The sequence below is a fragment of the Alosa alosa genome, chromosome 12 (assembly GCF_017589495.1).
Source record: "Alosa alosa isolate M-15738 ecotype Scorff River chromosome 12, AALO_Geno_1.1, whole genome shotgun sequence".
Taxonomy (NCBI): Eukaryota; Metazoa; Chordata; class Actinopteri; order Clupeiformes; family Clupeidae; genus Alosa; species Alosa alosa.
Window position 1 is genome coordinate 28,092,537 of NC_063200.1, and position 21,621 is coordinate 28,114,157.

The 21,621-nt window shown below is 42.8% G+C and overlaps 1 long non-coding RNA gene across 1 annotated transcript; it reads right to left on the bottom strand.

The window, feature by feature from the left end:
• Positions 1-15,307: 15,307 nt before the first annotated feature.
• On the bottom strand, positions 15,308-16,260 carry LOC125305220. The gene is made up of 3 exons (XR_007195361.1): positions 16,064-16,260; positions 15,735-15,850; positions 15,308-15,638 (listed from the first exon to the last, which is right to left on the bottom strand). It is a non-coding gene; the product is annotated as an uncharacterized LOC125305220 (long non-coding RNA).
• Positions 16,261-21,621: the final 5,361 nt, after the last annotated feature.

Here is a 21,621-nt window from a genome sequence, read left to right on the forward strand (position 1 = left end):
AGAACACACAAGCAACAACCATACACACACACACAAAAATTCTCCCACACACACACACACACACTAACACACAGACACACACACACTAACACACAGACACACACACACAAACACACACAGACACACACACACATTCTCTCATTCTGTCACACACATTCCCACACAGACACACACACACACGGAGGGGGGTTCTCTCTGATGAGATATAATTTTGTCATTTAGCACGCTGAGCAACAAGATGTATCTCCCCCGCCAACTGCTCCTGCTCGCCGTCCTTGCCTGCCGTTTTCCCCCAAGGCTACTTACCCCACGGAGGAATCAGCCGAGGAGAGAGAGAGAGGGGTGAAGGAGAAGGGAGAGAGAGAGAGAGAGCGAGGGCAAGCAAGCGCACACGACAAACGAGTGGACTGCCCCACTACTCCTACCCACCCCACCTGCTCCCTCCACCTCCCCGCCTTGGAATGAACCTCCAGCTAGCCACCCCCACCCTCACACAGCCAAGACAATAAAATGAAATGGACAGAGCCACCCCATAGGACTTGAATGGAGAGAAGTGAAGTCGATTGAACCAGTTTTTAAATGGCCATCGTTTGTACGGTGCAAAGCCTCACCTCTGTTCGGTGACACTGATGTGCCGTTGAACACATCTGTCTGTGCCGACATAGTTCCAATCTAACCAAACGTCACTGGATAGCTGTTTTCCCCTACCCTGGAAATCCAGAGTTCTCGCGAGAGCACAATGGAATTGTCTCTGCGAGACACTCTGGCAATGAGCAATGATGCACGTTACTTTTACCCCTTGCATTCCGGGGAACCAGCTAAACTGATGAAGACAGCGCTGCAACGTTGGAGTACAGTACACATTGGTCGTAGTGTTATCCGATTGCGTCGAGGTCCAAAATCATTCAGAGTAAACATGGTATAGTGTTATCCAATTGCGTGCAGTGACATTTTTAAATGCATGCTTGTTGCCGCCCCGAGTTGGGCCATTACATTGTTCGTGGCCAGACCCTTAATCTTTCTAGATTACCAGGGTCTGGATTTTCCAGGCTAGTTCCCCAATGCTTTCCTCTATAGCTCTCTCCTAAAGGCTAATCCTCTAGATTCCCTATGAGTTTCTTGTTCAGACAATATGGGTGTTTCCATGGTCACCTGAAGGAACAGAACGCTTCAGACGTAAAGTTACTTGATGTAAAAAAAAAACACCAAAATGAATGGGGCTCAATGCTAACCTTAAGTGGTATCTTGTTAGCCTTAGACCCTCCAATAGGTGGTATGCTCTATGAACGTTCCCTCTTGCACACAGTCCATTCATGTGGCGAAAAGAGAGGGCCACGGCACGAAGGAGGGGGCCGGGGGCTGCCGGTAAACTCAATCAGCAGTAATGGTGGCTCAGTCAATCGTGGCTTCCGCTCACTGCAGTAAATGCAATTTGTTCACAGGCAACTTTGGAGCCTGCCAGTATGTGTGCGTGTCAGATTCCATGACTGTGTGAACTGGGGAATGATCTTTATCTTCAAACCCATTGTTTCGGAGAGGCTAAGTGACCAGCTATATTCACATTTTGTTTTTAAGCACAGCCAAAGCTATAAAATGCGAAGACAACAATTTGCAAAGATGACAAGACAATAAGAGTTATTCTCCAATTCTCTCTACCTTTTCAAGCAGTCTCATCATACATACAAACTCCGCACACCAGTGGTTTTCAAACATCCACGATCATGAGCAGTGACTACGAAGGAGAGGTTATTAACCAGACCGCTCATCTGACCACACAATCAGGGCACACTCGCGGCTCAGAGGACCACCAGTGTGGCAGAAAGAGAATAATGCGAGGGTCACTACTGCCATGCTGGTTATGGAGGATGTGATGTACCATGCGGTAATGGCAGCTAACTTGTTCTCACCACACCATATATCCCACAAATATACAGCTCTGGAAAATATGAAGAGACCACTGCACATTTTTCTGATGTCAGCCTACGGTTGCTGAGTGACATTCGAATGAGTTGATGGTCATATTCAAATTTGCAGTGGTCTCTTAATTCTGAATTTCACTCAGCAACTGTAGGATGACATCAGAAAAATGTGCAGTGGAGTTGTACACTACAAATATACATAGCATCACTAAACCAAGTCCCCCTCTGATTTGGGGAACTACAGTAGTAACCTTTTGTGTCAAGATGAGGCTTGGATGCATGATTTGGAATAATACAGACAAGGAAATGGGATGAGAACAGTTTGGTTTATCTCTCTCTCTCTCTCTCTCTTTCTCCTCATCAAATCTTGTCTTTGCTTTCTCCAACCAGAGGGACCTCTTCTAAAGGACACACAATTGGGAATAGGGTTTAAGGCCACACCATATAAATGTCTCACAATACACACACACATACACACTCACACAGGCACACATCTTCTAAAGGTTATAACATTTTATGCAGTTCAGTGATAAATTCAGGCTCACGTGAGATGAAACCAACATCTCATGGCTCCCATCATTGGTTATATCATCTTGTTTGCCAGTAGGACTCTGTTGAAAGTCAATGTAGCATTGCATTGAGATACGAGATGTATTGAGCAATATTGAGAACATATTCGCAAAAACACTTCAAACAGTTCAAAAGAGTGTTATTTCACTGTATTATCATCATACCTTTACAGTTGTAATGAAATGGTTGTGTACCTTCATTCAATGCCCCTCTTAATAATGTTGCAGTCTCTTTAAACCAAATACTATTTTAAAACATCCCTCTGAAGCATGTTCAATAAAGAACATTTACAGTTCTATGCATAGAGTAGACACACCATTGCCACCAACACTGATAGGTACAATGCTTTTCAATGTATGTTTGAATATATGATCCCCCACTCTCTCTTTGCAGTGCTTAAAAAAACCCACATTCTGTGGAGGTAGAGATCTACAGCTCCCGCACTGTAGAGGAGGCCGTGGCGGGACTCGTTTCCTGGATGGAGTCTGGTGGTTTTCACAGTGTTGCATCAGGTTTAATGGACTGCAAATATGCAATGTTTTTGTTTTGGGTTTTGTTTTGTTTCTTTTACTCGGCAGCAACATGGGGCAGGTGCTGTTGAAATATTCACACGCCTCTGCACAAACACCTCGCATGCGGTTTGTGTTCGGGCCTGGCGAGCGGCGCCCCTGAGTTTTGTTTGCTGGAAAGTGCCTGGTGAAAAGATGAAGAGGCTCATTTAAGGATATTGATGCATGTGCTTTGTACTTAAAGGCTTGCAGTGGCCTGACACCCCCCCGCCTCTCCTGGCCCCCCAAGCGTTGAAGATAAACAAGCTTCGCTAGACAGGTTAATGAAAAGAGGAAATGATGAAGCTGATAAAAACAATAGCGTGCTAAAGGCCAATACCTGATAAAATCATTAGCAACTTTTCATATTGGACAGCATAACAATGGAGCGGAAATGATTTTTCCCAGGCTTCTTCCTCCCTTTTTGAGAAATGTGAAGGCTTTTGTCTCCGGGACAGTGCTAGAAGACTGGAGTGTTGCTGTGCAATATTTCTTGTGATGATGGGGAATCAAATGTATATCAAATATACAACATTGCACAGACTGCCTATCTTATTTAAAAACCCCAGAGAAATTGCAGACAGTCATTAAAAATGACATATCTACTGCTGTCAGTTTTATTAATTTGAAAGTGTATGTGCACACACACACACACACACACACACACAGACACACACACAACCCATTTGATAAAACAACAGTGAGTATTGTGCCTGGTAAAGACCTAGTTTGGCAGGGTAGCTACAGCGAGGAATAAATTGATGGCAAAAAAAATGTAGGGAGGTATCTCAGACACCCTGGGTAGGTTATGTTAATTACTACATTCATATGCAGTCTGTTCCTGAACAAACTCCACTCTCTCCCTCACTTTTGAGAGAATAGCTGTCAAAATGCGAACCCATCAAGATTAAAATCTGGGGAATTTAAGAGTGGAAAAAAAACGGTGCGAGTTCAATTCTGACATTCCATTAATGAATCATTTTCCCATGCATAAATATTAATAGATAAAATTAATTAGTTAAATCAGTGAAGTGGGCAAGAATGAACAGGGAGGTTACACAATTAGAATTCTTCCAGGTCTGTGCTTCCAGAAGTTTCTAAGCCTGAGTTCATGTATGTATTATTTCATACTAATTAATTTAAACACATCCATGTCAGTGGCAATTTCCTGTCAAGCCTCATATGATTACCTCAGATACAATGAGCTGACATTATTGGCTAAGAAACTATAGGGGATGAGATGTGAGAGAATTTTTATGTTAAACCCTGCTTTGTATTTGGCCCAGAAAAATGGCTTCACTTTAAGTTTGCAACTCGACAGAGAGACAAGTAACACTTCTTCTCTCTTCTTCTCTTTATTGTCTGAAGGAACAATTCCCATGTTCTGTCTGCGCTCGTAACTTTGCACTGATGGTGTGTCCACAGGGGCTGTGTGAGGGAAACTAACAATCGCATACATATTCGAAAAGACAAAAGCAAGTGGAGGACTCTGGGGAGGACTGGGCACAGGACAAAGTTATCACGAGCGAGCTCCACACGCTTCATCAGGCGAACGGACCTAATTAAACACGACGTGACTGTAACAGCATTTATACCTCCACCGCACCTCCTCGTTCATTGCCGGTCTGCGGTCTGTGCCAAGCAGACCGGAGTCGTCCGGCTATATCCTCGCTTCAAATCGAAAACCCGACCGGCTGGACAGGGGCCAGCGGGCCGGCCTCACGCTCGGCTCCTGGCATGGGCTGTCAAACTCACGCCGAGCGTATAATATTATGGGCAGGCCCCTGGCATGCCAAATGAGATGGGCACAAAGGACCAGCACTGGTGGGGGAAATCATTAAAATACCACTCTGTTGACCTTTCAAAACGCTGCCTCTCCGCTTGCCTTTTTTTCCTAAATCCCTGGCTTATTGACTTGGCAGCTCCCTAAACGTTGCTCTTAGGGGGAAGTGAGGGATGAGTTTTATTATCCCCTCCCCTCCATCCCTCCATCCACCACCGCTACACACCTCAACCTTCCCCAGGGGTTGGGGGGTGGAGGGAGGGAAGTTGGGTGTGGGGTTGCTAAGGACTCAGGCTTAGTATTAACGATCAGAGGCAGAGAGATCCAGAGACCCACCCCACTCTCACACCCCCACTCCCCAACACCGCCCCCACTTCAGCCTGTCTCTCACCCCGGCACTGTTGCCTCCGGGCGGGTTCGGCCATGTTACCTCTCCTCCCTCTCTTCTCTATCTCCCTCTGATTTTTAATTCCCTCTTTTCTAGGACTCGATCCTGTCTCTCCATTGCCAGGGGGCATCGGTGACAGTGAGACTAGACTTGGAACGTCGAACACATCGGCGCCAATCACCGGGACAACGAACACCGGTGAGTGGTAAAAGGCCATACGCCTGTTTCATCATAGAGTGACTGACAGTTGCTAAAGCTCAAAGTGCTATTCTATTATTATTTGAAATCATTATCTTTTCATATTATATGTTTTGTTTCATTATAGTGATATCTGACAGGCCTCCTACTTTGGATGTCTTTTCCACAACTCGTTCTAAAATTCAACCAACCACAGAAAAATTCAGAAGAAGAACAAAAACAAAAAAGCTCTGGCTGTAGGGTTAACCCTCCTATCAGGTTCAATGGCGTTGTACAGATATTGCAGCTCAGCACCTGATCAACCGAGCCAGCTGATGCAATCCGTGGACATCGCTCACTTGTTTGCGATTTCAGAGTTCCCATCGGGTGGGAAAGCAAACAAGCCAGGTATGCGCCAGCATGCTCTCCCTTTTGAAGCCCGCAGACATACTCAACTCCGGAGAGTGTCTGAAAATGTTCCTTCAAGGCTTGTAATCCTGACAAACAGAGGGAAAAAAGAGGAGAAAATCACATTCCCTCAATTTCCCTGGTGAAGAGGTCATTACTCCAGGTATAAATCACAGTAATGGACACATCATTACTGGGCCACAGCAGAGGAGATTAAATATTTCCTCCGACCATATTCACACACATTTAAGCCTTTGGGACACTGATAGGAAAATAATGGTCAGGTGGTCACCGCGTGGGCTTTCCCTCCTAAATTGTTTGTTTGTTCTGGATGACATTAAGAGCCACTTAGAATTAACGTGACATATGCGACAATTCAGCGTGTCTGTGAACATGGTTTAGAAGATAGAGTGGCAGTGGTTCAGTACAGTATGGGTTGATTCAACTTAATTAAAGCAGCACACTTATTGTTCTTCTTAAGTTTTATTATTATTCCCGTCTCCCTAATTTTTTGTCAGCTCTAGCGCCTAGGCCCTTTGAGACAGAGACACCGTTCCAACTTTAAAACGTCCGGTCAGTACCGGTGTAAGTTGCTCGCGAAGATGACGTCAGGTGGGCGTGTTGTTCATCCGCCATATTGAACAGAAAGCGAAACTAAATTTTCACAGATCACAAATTTGGTCCGAATGCCACGAAACTTGACGTACATTATCCTTGGACCGAGCCTCACAAAAGTTATCATAAGGATTTTTAATTTTCGAAAGCGTTTGCCCATCACAGTCAAACGAAATCGGCGGCGAAGCTCTGAAACAGGAAGTCGTCCATATCTCAGAAACACTGTCACATATCGATACCAAATTTTGTATTTGAACTCGGGACTCCAATGTGAAAAAAACATTACAAAAGTTTCCAGCATTTGGCAAACCACCCACCCGTATTTGGTAACTATCACCTTTCACATTTGCAGTTGTACTTCTATCACAATGCCTTCCAAGTATGCACAATGTCTCTGGGCAGCCTTGCCCAATCATGAAATCCTTGCTCAGCCATGGGATAGTATGGACTTACGAACTGAAATGGCAAGGAGAACATTAGCTATTTATTGCTGACGTAGTACAGTTATTTTCAAATTAAATTTTGTATTATTGTTAAATATCATGATGGGAGAGTATTATTAAAAATGTTACAAGTATGCAAATTCATATGTTTACGGGCATTTAGGTTTTACTGTGTTGTTTTGTTGTAAAGACATGCAAGGCATTCTGGGCCATGTAATGAACAGTGGTCGGCAGCACTCCATACGTATTAAGATAAGATAAGATAAGACTTTATTGATCCCACAGCTGGGAAATGTACTGGTCACAACAGCCCAGTAGTATTTAAATAGAGAGTAAGAAAGTTGTATACAGTATGCCCTGCATACAAGCACACCTAAAAAACAAAAAATCACACAGTGATTGCAACACGCCTTAGGGTTTCACCAATACGAGGCAGAGTGAACCAATATATATGGTGAATAAAAAAGCTTCACATCACATGTACAGTGAAAAATGCACATAGGCCTATTAATAATGAAGTTCAGACACTACATTAACATTACTGTATTAATATGAATAGGTGTTTCTGTAAACCTAGGGACAATAAACAGCTATCTCTGTTACAAAAACGAGCTGGTAATCGCTCATTGAAGAGGGAACTATGATAAAAAGATTGTTTTCCTAAAAGCATGGAGTTGACGACAGAATAAGCAGGAAATGTCACGTTAATGTTAAATAGCCTACATATGAACGCTAGGTGGCAACGTTGCATTACATTTCACTAAATGCAGTGGAATTAGTGTGAGCTTCACAAGTAAGGAAGGTGCAAATATTATGTAATTTATCATGGGAAATTATTGGAAATGTTATTTCTTGTTTATTCTAATTGCAAACCACAGACATCCATTTGTAATCACACGTACTGTACACTTTTAATTGACCCTTTCAAGAGAGTTCCATTATCAGCATCATAGTTGGCCCCACAAGGCTTCCGTTTTAACATTCCATAATGTTATCTTAATGCAGAGGAAGTAGATTATGAACCAAATAGAACGTTCAAGCATTGTTTTTGTTTTTATTAGAGTGCATGAAAATGCAATCTTCTGTTATCCGATTTCTTCTTATTATTAGAGGGCATGAAAATGCACTCTACTGTTATCCGATTTCTTCTTCTTATTTTTCTTCTACGTATTTGTGCGTTTAATTCAGCTTCAACCGTTTGACGTAGAAACTTCATTCAAACTGTGTTTCGTAGGTCTTACTTAGGTGACTTCAGCTATGTATTTTTCAACTTTGTAACATTTATACTTTTTTAACTATTAATCAAAAACTACTAAAAATGTTCCCATAGACATCACAGTAGGGCACTTAGAATCCTATGCCAAGTGTTCTGGCCACCTCCAGCAACTGTCTGTCAGGCTTTAAGCATACAATCTGGCTCTATTAAGACTACAGATCCTGTTTAACTGCTTCCTCTGCCCACAACTGTTTCAAAATAAAAGTCTCCACTACAATAATTCCCTATTAAATAATTTGACCATTTAAACTATCCAGCTATTTAACTTTTCAACTATTCCAACTGTCAGTTATCATCAACTATGCCTCTAGCCTACTATATTAAACCACCACCTACCTAGCAACCAATTTAGCAACCATTGAAATTAAGCATCCATGTCAGTTTCCATAACAACCAACATGATTATACTAGCAAACCACTGTAGTAACTCCTTTATTTCTGATAGTAGCTACCATGGACACCCTAGCAACAACCTAGAAACGACTTCAAGTACCCTAGCAACAGCCTAGCAACCACATTCACAGTTAAAACCTAGCAACCAACATTAACTTAGCAACCAGGGGTGCGTTTCCCGTACAACTACGGAGGTTAGCTTTTTATTAACGTGGTACGATGCATCGTTCAACTAACCAACATGTAAGTTACGACTGTTTCCCAAAACCGTCGTGCCCTACATAGTACTTTTGTTAGTTTGAACCATGTTGGTTTCAACCAACATAGTTCAGACTACAATGGTTGCAGATGTGTTCGAGAAATGTCGGGCTCTCTGTCGGTTAGAGCGAGCGCATTAAGTCAATGTAAAAGTAATGAAATTTGACATTGCATGACATTTCCTGGGCCCATCAGTTATAATATCAATAATAATAATAATAATAAAAATAATGATAATACTTATTACAACAATAGGCAGTAATTTCAATAGGCCCTAGGCTATGTATGCTTTTAAATATATATATATAAGGCTATTAATAATAATAATAGGCATAATAATGATAATTTTAATAATAACGTCACAGTCTATTGAACGTAGCCTACTAATTAGCCTAATCAGTGAAGCATAAATCGCCAACCGAGCAAATGTGAACAAATAAGTTACACATTTAATGAAACACACCGAATAGCCTATAGGCTAAATACTGGCCAATATTTTCATTTGTTGTAGCGTGACAAGGTGGCGTCAAAGGATAGACCTCTGCATTTTGGATCTTGTAGTCGGAGGTTCGAGCCTCGATAATGATCAATTAACAATGGTGTTGGAATCTTGGATAGGCTCAATCACTAAATATTCCTATGATTGTTTAGAACCTGTAGTCCTAGTTTTAACTACTGATTGGAGACCATATGCTTACTAGCCTAGGCTTAGGATAAATGTACATTATGTTCTATCAAAATTGGCATGGTTAGATTAGATTCAACTTTATTGTCATTGTGCAGAGCACAAGTACAAATACAACCAAATACAGTTTGCATCTAACCAGAAGTGCCAAAAAGGCAGAAAAGTGCAATGTGATATATAAAGAATAGACAGGTGGTGCATAGACAGGACAATAAATATAGTGCAGTGTAGACAGTAGTATACAGTTGGTTTGCAGAAGGTGGTTTAGAGTAATATAAATGAAATATAAATATGTGCAGTATCTTAGCAGTTACCTTACAGTAAGAGCAGAATAAATATGGATATGTAATATGAACAATGTTGAACATGTTGTTATGTAAGTGCTTTGAGTTTCACTCTGTTCTAAAAGCGCTATATAAATGAATACTTTACTTTATGATTGCCCTTCATTTCACTGGAAGTTTTTCATGCCTTTATGCAGCATTTTTCCAATGTTGCCCTTGTTATGTGTTTTCACTGTGACACTGAAAATTGAATACTGTTACCACACACAAGTATTTCATGATATTTTAAATGCACAGATAGTTTTTTTACCATGACTTTTCATCCATTGTAGTTATGAAGTTGTGTGTTGAATCACAACCACAAAATGACAGTTCACATAGCACAAATGTTTCAATGCTCAAATGGTTGAAGGATCTGCGCCAGCTGTACCAACACACACACACACACACACAGTGTTACTGTAGGTGCTGCTCATGTTGTTGCCTTCTGCTGCTGAGATAGTAGCAAAGTCTATACTGTTCAAATGCATGTCTATATTCCCTGAGTGCACTGACATTTCAAGACCTACTTTATTCCATCAACCCCCTATGATAATACAAGCATGTCAACTGCTCCATCTAGGAGCCCAACAGCGAGGCAGATGCGCGGTACAACAACGCCCATAGCCAGACCCGCGTTGTTGTGGAGAGGGCCCTGGGCATGTGGAAAGGTGTGTGAGCAAATCTGCTGGTGGCCTGAATAGTGCAGTGTAGTTTTGGTGGCGGCGCTTCTGCAACATGGCCCTTCAGGATCACATCCCACTGCCGGCTGATGAGGAGCTGTTAGTGGAGGAGGTGGAAGAGGTAATTCCAGTGGCTGCTGCACACCTTCCTGCTGGCCTGGAAGCACACTGGGAATTAGTTGCACATATGTTTGGCCCCTAAACACCCAAACCCCACAATCAATTCCCTGCCACATTACCTGTTTTTTCCTCTTTTGTTTATGTTTTTTACATTTCTTTTAGTTTGGTGGGGGTGAGGGGGTAAATGTACTTACTTTCCCACCATCACTTTCTCCCCATGATCCCTCCCACACACAAACACACACACACACACACATGTTCCCTATGAGCCATGACATCAAAATACATACACAGATTGAAAGGTCACAAAGCAAAGGCAACTTACCATTTTTCCGCCTCCCATGACAGGCCTACCCATACCTGGGCCATGAAGGACAAGTTAAATCAGTGAAAATCATGTCACATTTTGACACTGACCACAGCACTCTGCATGCTCACTTAAGTCCCAGAGGTCTTAAAGTTCTCCAAGCGAGAGGCTACTCAACTTCACAGCAGCATTCTGTCATTGTACCAACATAATTCAGCGTAATTCATGTGTTCAAATATCAAGATCATATAATAACTGAGAGTAGCCTAACTTATACACCCGCTAAACATCTTGTGATCAGACAAGATACAACACAAACCCCACTCCACAGGCATACTCACCTCACACCCATCGTCTCAGTCTTGAACCCCTGACCTCTCTCATGTAAAGCACACACGCTACAGTCTCTGCCACAGCACAGTCACTTCACTACATCATAATGGGCTGTAGAGTCCATATACCGTTAGCTATGTGTATGATTAGCAGATGCTTCATCCAAACACACTAACATACGACTACAATGTAACATTATCCTTTTATAACAATTACAATGCTCACAAAACAATACCGTTGGCATTCAAAAGCTTTATCACCAGATAACTTAACTTAACGGGTGTTCGAAAGAATCTGTGCTGACACATTAGCATTAGGCTACATCTAAATTCACGAATAATAACAACACAGATGATTGCGGTCACCATAGCACTTCACCACAGGCCGCTCTGTTGTGGGCTAACTCCACAGATCATGTTCAACTGTTTCCTCTGCCCACAACTGTTTCAAAATAAAAGTCTCCAATACAATAATGCCCTATTAAATAATTGAACCATTTAAACTATCCAACTATTTAACTGTTCAACTATTCCAACTGTCAGTTATCATCAACTATGCCTCTAGCCTACTATATTAAAACACCACCTACCTAGCAACCAATTTAGCAACCATTGAAGTTAAGCATCTATGTCAGATTCCATAGCAACCAAGATGATTATACTAGCAAACCACTGTAGTAACTCCTTTATTTCTAATAGTAGCCACCATGGACACCCTAGCAACAACCTAGCAACGACTTCAAGTACCCTAGTAACAGCCTAGCAACCACATTCACAGTTAAAACCTAGCAACCAACATCATTAACCTAGCAACCAGCATAGTAACCACCATAACTACTCTAGCAACAGTCAGTTGTCATCAACTTTGACTCCCGTCAACTGTTTCCTCTGCCCAAAGCTGTTTCAAAATAAAAGTCCTCACTACAATAATTCCCGATGAAACATTTGAACCATTTAAACTATCCAACTATTTAACTGTTCAGCCAATCCAACTGTCAGTTGTCATCAGCTATGACTCCCGCCAATTGTGTCCTCTGCCCACAACTATTTGGGAGCCTGGGCTTTTCAGTCAACTAGTGTGATCAACTCCCAATCTACATTCAACTTTTAAAATGTCTACTTTTAAACTATCAACTTTTATTAAGCTGTACAACCACCATGTCTGTCCTAGCGTCATTTTCATGCACTCGTAATTCCCTGGAATTACATTCTCTAGTTTTATTTATTCTGGAAGACTCTCATTTAGTTTATTTGATGTTGCCTAGCAACGCTGGGAACAGCCTCCAGAGCAAAGATTCTAGAACAGAGCTTCAGAGAGACACGTTTTGAGTTCGTGGCCAAGTACCTAAAATATCGGTTACCATGTGTATGTGCTGGATGGTGTGCGTCCTTTATGAAAGTAAGTGTTTTATAGAGTTACAGACATAATGAGTCATGTTGTAGTGGTCAACATAAATGTGCCCCTTCTGTTATTAGAATGCTAAGGGGAGATTTAACATCATTCATTTCTTGTGTGGCTAGAAGTTAGCTAGCTATGTCATAGGGAGGAGATGTTGCTGTATGGGATTTATGTTGCTTAGCTTAATGCCATGGTCATTTGATATGAGATGCTTGTACTCGTAATTTCATCACTCTTAACTAGAGTAATTCAGGAAGAATTTTAGCCCTAAAAGTAGCACCTGAGTCTGTGACAGCTTAAAAGAAGTTGCGAGGACTCCTAACTCACTAAGACCAATTCACAAACAGTTTTTTGTGTTGGCATTTCACGTCGCGATGTTTTGAAATGCGTCTACAGGAGCTTCCAATCGCGAGGGAGCAATGTTGCATTGTATCTCGGTAAGCGCAAATGAAGTGGCCACTTCTTAATGGGACTCACTGTATGGAAGTAGGCTAAGTAAAATAGAGATAATAAATAGAGATCAAATAAAATAACTTAATCAGAATTCTAGGATATGCCCGCTTGACAATGGCAGAGATAGAACTGGCCTTTGGCCATAGCAACCATCCATTTAGAACGACTGGCCTTCATAGCAACCAAAGATCTTAGCTGTGATGCATGTATAATGTGATGCAAAGTATAGAAAGGGAATGAAATATACAGAGACAAGAAATATAGTGCAATGTAGACAGTAGTATACAGTTGATTTACAGAAGGTGGTTTAGAGTAATATGAAGTATTCCTTTATTCCTTTATTCTGAGATACAGATGCTCTCAAAACAATCCCAGGCTCTCAAAATAATCCCAAACAGACATAAGGTCTTTATAGAGCAAATCCATATAGATTATTTGTCAAATAAACCAGTAAAACATAATTAGGGGATGGAATATATAACATTCACACTCATAGCTCATTTTGTTTTAAAATAAATCAGTGAAAAAGGATCCTGACAAACAAGCAGCATTTTAATGCCTTGGTCATATTTCATAATTTCAATTCTTCTGTAGGTTACCTGATAGCCCAGTTTGAGAGGCGCAAGACATGTGACATTATTTATTTTTGCTGCCAATCACTAACCTGACCCTAGCCAGATGAATGTCGTTCCGCTTAGCTCCGCCTAGCTTGACTCACATCCATCTGGGACCTCTTCCATTGAGAGTGATTTCTCCAACCAACTTTATGGTTTAGCCAATCAGGGCCTTAGGCGGGAGTTTCATAGATGTGACATATAGCGTTAGAAGCGACTGTGAGTCTGTTATTAGCGTCCATGGGTTGGCTTGATGTGAGTGGTTGAAGTAGCACGTCAATAGATGACGGACAAGTGGCTTATTCAATCATATGCAAGCATTTTTTGATTAGGCCCAGCCTTCTGAAGCAACACTTCAATGGATCGGTTCCAGATGGATGAGTGGAGCTAGGCGGAGCGAAATTCATCTGGCTATTGCCAGGTTAGCCAATCACTGCTGTCGTTCTATTTTATTGATTTGATCTTAGTCATAGAAGCTAAATTCGAAGGCAGGCCACAGGTAAAATTCACCCCGCAAGTTGAATAGCCCTCTCCTAGAGCTTTTGAGATATTACCACTGTTTCAACACTGAAAGGCACTGTTAGAATGCTTGGATCAAGCCAGGTTCAGCATAGCGTATGCCACTGTCTGCTCACGTTGCTGACCGGACCACACTTTCGCAGTTCCCGCCGGAAATGCAGTCTAGTTCAATTTACATCTCATCAGGAGTGCTTATGGCTTACTGCTATAGTGATTGTATTGTTATATAGCTGTTACATGGTTATAGTACTTCAGATTTACTGTATGTCTTTTTGTTATCATCTGCAAACTTTTACTGGTTATGACCACAACAACACAACAAAACACTACTCTTTCAAGGTGGTAAAGGTGCACCTGTCATTAGTTATTTAGGCTAAAACATTTTTTGTCACTTACAGCAAACATCACCTCACCATCCGCTAGCTGCCTGTGTCCTTAACACTGTAAATAAAAACGTGATCTCTGTGGACAACCCAGGCTCCAAAACAGCCACAAAACAACTTGGGCAAACCTTGCCCATAAAAACATAACAAACTGTTCCAGCAAATCACCAACGAGATGCACATTTAGGAGAGTTTCAATTGCATGGGAGCGAGCTATCTTTCTGTTTTGTTTGAACGTCAACAGAAGTGACGCTTCTCATCACTTAGAGCACCTTTAAAACACAGCAATTTGGAGATGATGGCCTTTCACATTTGTGTTACAGTGCAGATTCCTGTCCCCTATTGCTTTGTTGATATAGTTTCTCATTATGGGAAATGGAAACGTTACTAAACATTGCGTGAAAAGTGTGATTTTCGTCCCCGTAAACGCCTGAAGATCTCCCTCATTTTCGGCAGTTGCCGACAGTCACCCTGCCTTATAATAAATGTAAACCCCAATAATAATGTATATATACATTATTATTGGGGTTTACATTTATTATAAGGCAGGGTGACCAATAGTGACAGATCTGCCAACCAATCATATATATATATTTATGTATTTATTCATATTATGTATTCATGTCTTAGGCTACCATCAAGGACATGAATGAATTTATACAGGAAATGAACATTTGCCAGGAACATGTTTATGCAAAGAAAGAGCTTTATTAAAACAAACACAACTATATACAAAGCGAGGATCTGCCCACACATGGGTAGAGGATGATCCAAAAACTACAACTCAGTGAACTGTCTGTTTGCCTCCTTGGGGTTGTAGGTAACTGGTGGCATTCTTTCTGACACAGGTCCGTTGTGCAGACGCCTATTGTGCATGGCTCTGTACTTCGGAGTCGCCTCTACGAAATGATGGCGACCGTACAATCCATCCAGAGACCCCGCCAACAACGCCATCTTCTTCGTCAGACATGAGGTCTACGGCGGCGGACTTCCAGAGTTCCACCTCGTCATCTGCTAGCACACTCGGTCTCGATTCCAGCAGCTGTAAAAACAATTAATAAAGACAATCACTGCGATGCACTGTGTATGGACACATCTATCAATGCACCTGAAAAATAGTCACCAAATAAAGTCTTACCCTCTTTCTTCTCGCTCGACTCCGAGCTGAACTCTTCGCAGCTTCCGCCCGCAATGAGTTTTCTGGCTGGGTAGCTTCTATATCTATAGCTCCTGCGTACCGTCTCTTACAGGCGGCTGGAAAACAATTAAATGAGTGGTATGAATAAAAATCAAACGCAAGTCATAGTAACATTAAACAAGGAAGGAGAAACAGTAAAAAAGTCACTTACACACAATGTCGTCTTTATCAACATCGTGTAGATCGATAAAGGCTCCTAGGCTACTCTTAGCTTTGGTTTTAGGCTAGGCTACTTTTAGCTTAGCTAGCGTCATCGAACATATTCTTACCGCAAGCTTGGGATTGTGCACCCGTCTTCTCTTCTTGGAGTTAGTCTTTCCCGCACAGTTGTCCGACTCCAGAGCAGCCAACTTGTCCTCTATGGACAGCAACCTGGAGTTTACCGAATTCTGCAGTTGAGTGAACCGCTCATTCATATCGGCAGTATGTCGATTAAGCTGACGAGACAGTCCACTGATAGCAATCAGCAGTTTCTTCTCGTCAGTCTGCGGACTGGCTGAAAGTTGTTGATCGCGTCCAAGAGGAGTTGAAGGTGAGTTGAACACGAGACGTCGTCCAGCCATTGCAGTAAAAACCAAACACAGGAGCTGGAGATAAAGCTGGAGATAAAGATAGGAGCTGGAGATAAAGCTGGAGATAAAGATAGAGTACAGTAACACAAACATGTCTGTTTATATGCTCGTCTTGCCAGTACTGCTGTATGGGTCATGCCCATGACCTCACACGTGATTGGACGAGGAGTCGAAGGCTTGTCAGGCTCCTCCAATCACATGCGAGGTCATTGTTATACGGAAAGACCAGCTCGCGTCTATGAAACAAGAACGTGTGCCTGCCTATGAAGCTGTCAGTTTCCTAAGACTAAAGAAAATACCTCGGCGCTTCTGTGAACATTGCAACACTGAACTCTCTCATACACAGTATTATGACCACATAAAGCGCTATTTCAAAAATGGAGTTTGGGAGAAAAAACCTAAAAGGACTAGGTCATATAACGTACAGAGCCTGTTGCTATGATCCAACCGGCGAGAGTTATGTTCAACTGTGATCTCTGCAGACCAATCTCTCAATCTCAATCTGATACTAATGTTGTTTGCATGGAATGCACATTTCACCTTTGTGGCCAAGGCTGATATCCCCACCCTTTCAACTGTATATTACATCTTGCTTGTGTCTGTTGAGGGGTCCACGACCCCTGGCACCCTTGACAGGGACAACAAGGACGCGACCCCCCCCCCACACACATAGACGTAATTTCTACTGCCTTCATTCTTACTGTTCTGTTTTTATTCTTTTTACTCCTTTATGTTTTTATGTTTTATCCTTATATGTTAAGTGAATGTTGTACTTGCGAGCAAAGATTAACCAGAGTCAAATTCCTTGTTTGTGTACGCAAACCTGGCCAATAAAGCTGATTCTGATTCTGATTAAAACTAATTTTTGAAATAAATTATTTTGTGTATCTTTTTTACATAACATTTGCCATTGCTAATGGCATACACAGTAATCATTCATTAAATAAATCAATTCAAGCTAAAATGTAAGAGTCTATAAATAGGCTATACTGAGCCTGATCTATTTGTACCAGAGATTTTCTTACCTTTTAGAAAAATGTCACCTGGGGTAAAACCCCTCTGCATCCCTGATTTGCATTTGTATAGCTCACAGCATTTTCCTTTACATGTTAAAGCCTCCCCTAGAATTAGGAGGAGGGGGGTCATGGGGGGACAACTGTCAAGCAAGGCCCACGTCAATTTCTGACAATTCATGGCAGTTTTTGGCGTTGCCTGCAAATTGCCGTGAACAGCCGTTAACCTGAACTTCCACGACAATTTACAGTGCCGCATACTGACGAAAATCACACTTTTCATGCAGTGAAAGCTCAATCTGGAAGACTAAACCTGGCCTGGTCCTTACGGTGTGAACATATCTTCTGCTGGACCAAAGACAGAACCTACACCGACTTACCGCCATGACTAGCTCTCCATTTTTGAACCGAACTGCTGTCTGTTGAGTGTTTCTGGTAGATATTACTGCTAATAACACATTAATTACCCTGGGCATCACAAGTTGCCCTATCTGATGAATGTCCGTCTTTGTTTGAAAAGGACAATGACATCACCCTCTCATTACCCAACGAGTTGTTATTTACAGGAGAGAGCCAACTCGGAGGTCAGCCGCGTGCCGCTGCCCTGCTCTTTAAAGGAAGTGACCACAGCACCATTCTTCTTTGTCTTTGGTTGCTGTTTTCCTAATTAAACAAGATACTTTTCTCCTGGCTCGCTCCCTTCGCTATTTGTCACTCCGGCGTGCGCACCAGGTCAACCGGTTTACTAATGACGCCAATTAATTAAAAACAGAGCCAAATCTCCAGCGATTAGCATTCACCGCACCCAGTGAAGAGGTGGGTGAGGTCCTGACGCTGTGTGTTTTGTGTCTCTGTGTGTGTGTGTGTCTGTGTCTGTGTGTGTGTGTGTGTGTTCTGTGTCATGTTATCAAAGCCCAAATAGCAACAGCATGACGACTATGTGCTAATTAACCATGGTGATGTAGGTTAAATGCAGAGGGGATGCTCAGCAAATAACTGCCAAGATGTTGAAAAAAGAAAAACATTCTTTAAAAAAAAGAAAAGAAAAAAAATGACATTTCCCGTGGCAGGGTGCCAAACCCATGGAGATGAAACAAGCAGGAGCATGTTTCTTTGGAAGATGGAGGGCCTTTTTGATCAGACTCATGAGAAAGGACATGTCCACGCATCTCAGATGGTGTTCATCTGAAGCAGGATTGGGAAGATTGTGTTTGTACGTACATGTGCGTGTCTGTGTGTGTGTGTGTATCTGTGTGTGTGTGTATCTGTGTGTGTGTGTGTGTGTATCTGTGTGTGTGTGTCTGTCTATCTGTCCATATGTGTGTGTGTGTGTCTGTGTGTGTGTGCGTGCCTGCGCGTGTGTGAGTGAGGGGAGGGGACTTAGACATTCAACAGCCTTGCTTTGGAGTCCATCAGCAGGGCTGAAATACCCCCAGGGCATGTGGAGACATCACAGCAAGGCTCTGGCTCAAGCGATCACTTTGAAAATATGTATTCCAGTGGGCTCACAGCTTAACTATGCAACAGGGGCATATTTTAAAACCTCCTCCGAGCAAAACAGTACAGCACAATATTCTTTTTTTTCTACACACTGTGTGAACTGTTATTCATACTTTTTTCAAAAAGAAAAAAAACATCAGTATTTTGGCAGCTGGGCTTAGTTTAGAGGGAATTAATCCATTCCAAAACATTGTGTACAGTTCGTGCATTTTTCTACATTTATGAGCTTTTCATTATTAAAAAGTGGCTGTGGAGTTGTAAACCAAATGTGTGGCCTTCTGGTCATTCATCTACTGTCAGCAAATATTTTTCTTTCTTTTTTAATAGGATGATAGGTAGTGCAAGAGGCAGAGAGATGTCATGATGTTTAATATGAGATGATAATTTAGGGTAAGCCTCAGGTGGCTCTGTGAAACGCATTTCAGCCCATGTAGACTGATACCATATTAAATAAAGCTGAAACAGTATCAGATGTTGATGCTTGAATGTCCTTATTTAAGATGTTGACAAACAAAAAGTTGAGCCTGAGGTACTGAAAACATTTTGTTCTGTCTGATTGTTGGAGTTCAAAAATATGTGCACCAAACAAGTTTGTGGATACACACCAAACAACAAATGCACACATTCTCTCTCTCTCTCTCTCTTTCTCTCTCTCTTTGTCTCTCTCAGACTCACACCCCCTCACTTTCACACACTCACACGCACTCACATGTTCACTGTGGAATCATAGAATGGGTGACTTCTCCACACTGCAAGATGAAAGATATAATGATATTGTCAGGTGAGACTTTTTTCAGCCTGGTTAGATAGCCCTAGGGGGTTATGGGTAAAAAAGAATACATTTCCTTTGTGTGAAAATGCAGAGGAGCTCCATGGAAGGGGAATCACAGGAGCAGTGTGGGTCTGATGGCATGGGCACATTAGTCTGACATCCTCCCCCCTTCCCTCCCTCTTTCCTTTCCTCCCTCCCTCCCTCTCTCCCTCCCTCGCTCGCACTTTCTCCTGCTTATTTGCATACTGTAAAAGGACTGGCTCTTTGTCGGCGACGAGGCTTGACATTTGCCTGGCTGATGCGGGGGAGATGTGAGAGCGTGCTTCCAGAGAGCCCGGTGGACAGGTGTCCAGCGCTGACAGGGGAGCCGTGGTGTCTGGCAGCCAGAGGAGGAACAGGGGACCGGGGGAGTGGAGAAGGGGGTGATGGGTGGGAGTGTGTGTGCGAGTGTGTGTGTGTGTGTGTGTGTGAGAGAGAGAGAGAGAGAGAGAGAGAGGGGAGGGATGGATGGAAAGTCATTGAAACTGTGAGGAGACTGCAGCCAAGCCCAGCATTGCCACTGGGGCCCAACACCGCCTGACACTCTCTCTCTCCTTCCTCTCCCTGTCATTCACCTTTTTCTGTTCTGTCTTTTCTCCCCTCTGCCCCGTCTCTTCCCTCATTCTCTTGCCAGTGCCTGTACCTGTACTCACTCCCTCTCTGTCACGCAGATAGACACACATTGTATCTCACTCTCTCTCCTTCTCTCTCTCTCTCTCTCACTCACACACACACACACACACACACACACACACACACATACACACACACACATTTCACGGATGTCATTGGCTCCAAGGCTTGTGTTCGTGACAGTTGTTGGTCTCCTAACTGCACTGTAGAGGGGAAGGAGAAAGCTCCCAGTGAAAAGATGAGGTGGAAAAAGAGAGAGGAAGAGGATAAAGGCACGGAGGAAGGAGGTGTCCTGGCTTAATATCAAATGGAAACAGAGGAAAGTTTAATCCCCGACTATTTTTACACCATAATGCTGGAACACTTTTTATGACTAAGTCAGCAAGTCCTAATGAACATGATGGCGACTTCACCGACCTCAGGAGCAGCCGGAAGACAGTCAGACAAAGAATATTCTAGAATGAGGGCTCAGGATGCAGAGTTCTGTTTGACTGCTGCAACCTCTCTCTCTCTCTCTCTCTCTCTCTCTCTCTTCTCTCTCTCCAGCTTCATATGTGACATCACTGCCCTCCCCACACACACACGCTCAAACCTCCAACTTCCCCCGCCCATCCACGACCCGCTGGTGACACGCTAGGTCACCTCATCACAGAGGTCTGCGGAGTGGTATTTACTTTGGAGCGTCTGTGGCTGAGGGGGGAAATTGCCACCGGGCTCCCACTGTCGCCAGGGTCGCCCGAGGTGTCCTCCATCACAATGAGCAACAGTAGGGCCCTGTAATAGCCCATCATAGAGAAGTGCAGTCGGAGGAGCAGGATGGATTCAGAGAGAAGGAGATGTGCGCCCCTGCCTTCTGCTCTTTACCACCTCCGCTCCTCAAACTACCACACCAGCCACCACAATCCCCCTCTGACCCCCCCTGTCCCCGGGCCCCATGGCAGAGGTGGGCTGCTCGAGAAATTTCAGATTTCTACTACCCACACAGGGATTAGACAAATTTGGGCTTTTTTGTTGGAGGATCTGCACTCAATACACACAATACACACACTCTATACACAATGAGGCGCAGAGCGTGGTTTAACTCCCGTTTGAGAAATGTAATCTATTTCTATGTGTTTCTAAGTGGGTTTGGTCCATGAGTTGCATTCCTTTGTGTTTCAAGTGGGTTTGGGCCATCACTGTCTTCAATGTGCCACACAAAACACGCTTAATAGAATTATCAGAGGACTACAGACTTCAACTGAAGTGAAATGAAAGTCGTTTGATTGAGAATCAGTCTCTTCCCCTGTGATCCGTGA